We start from the raw sequence: 1,547 nt of genomic DNA, 5'->3' as shown, positions 1-1,547 counted from the left end.
ATAATGAGAGAGGCTCGGTCTGGTGAACAAAATAATTTAGACCGTAGTATTTCAGTGATGATTTATTGGCATTTTATTAATAATTATGCTCTCGCACACTTAAATTTGCTCGCATTGTCAGAGTACTTTAAAACTAAAGTAAATAAGTTCTTTAGTTTGCAAATTAAGACTTTTTAATTTTATCTGAATTATCAGCAATTGTCAATTTGAATGCTCCTTTTGTTAAAATGGATTTATTATTCTCTGAGTTATCAGAGATTTCTCAGACGATTCTACGCACTGAAACCAATTTTAAGAAAATTGGAAACGCCAATCTAACAGTGGCTACTGTCAAATCCCGGATAGACCTTCTTGACCAATGCTGGGAGATTTGTGAAACCCTGCATCTGGAGATTTGTGAAACCCTGCATCTGGAGATTAAAGCTGGAACTACGTCGGCTGAGCGTGAGAAATTGGAATATTTCACAAAGTCTAAGTACGTCGCTATTGAAGATGCTTATCTCAATGCGCTAGATTTTTTATATAATCAATTGGTCTTGCTTACTCCTGAGACTAAGGCTAATGAAAGTTTAAATCAGGCTCAAATTATTCGTCATGATTCCTTTCCTGTTGAACTTCCTCAAATCACTTTACCGGAGTTTTCAGGAGACTACAAGGATTGGGAGAATTGACGCGATTCATTTAATGCTTTAATAATTCAAAAAGATTCCTTGTCAAATATAACAAGATTACACTATTTGAAATTGTCCTTAAAGAGCGCAGTTGAAGGTGGTTTAAGACATGTTTCGATAACTGATGCTAACTTAATCTCCACTTGGGAGTCGCTAAAGACCAGATTTGACAACAAAAGAGCTTTAATCTCAACTCATTTACAAGCCTTTATCAATCTTCCTAATGTGTCGAATAATATTCTGAAGACTTAAAAAACTTACGCAATAAAACAAAAGAGTCATTGGCGGCTCTCAAAAATCTTAAACGCTTAACAGAACATTGGAGTGATTTACTTCTTTTTATAATGGTTAACAAGTTTGATATTGGTACTCTCAAGGAATGGGAGATGGATATTGGCTCTAGCACTGATTATCTTACTTTTCAACAACTTGACTCATTTTTGGAGACTCGCATACGTATTTTGGAGCCTACTAAAACTTCAAAACCTGTTGCGAGTTCTCAAGAAAGGAGTAGGACTTCAAAACAATCGGGAGTTAGGAGCCACAATGCAACTTCTAGCTCAGAGTGTCTCCTTTGTAAGGATAATAACTCTTTATTTAAATGCAACCAATTCAAAGCTCTGTCCGTGGACAGGCGTAGGGAAGTTGCTACAAATAATCATAGTTTCTATAATTGTCTCACGCCTGGACATCGACCACATAATTGTGTTAGTAAATTCAAATGTTACAAGTGCGGTAGGAGACATAATTCCCTGATGCATTCAGATGATTATAATTTTCCAATGTTTTCTTTATGATTTAAACTTTACACATACGGTCTTCTAAGAAGCCTTACCATTTTTTTTAACTTCTAAATTATGTATATATGTATACACA

This window comes from Belonocnema kinseyi, chromosome 7, assembly GCF_010883055.1.
Source record: "Belonocnema kinseyi isolate 2016_QV_RU_SX_M_011 chromosome 7, B_treatae_v1, whole genome shotgun sequence".
Lineage (NCBI taxonomy): Eukaryota > Metazoa > Arthropoda > Insecta > Hymenoptera > Cynipidae > Belonocnema > Belonocnema kinseyi.
This window is presented reverse-complemented; position numbering follows the sequence as displayed.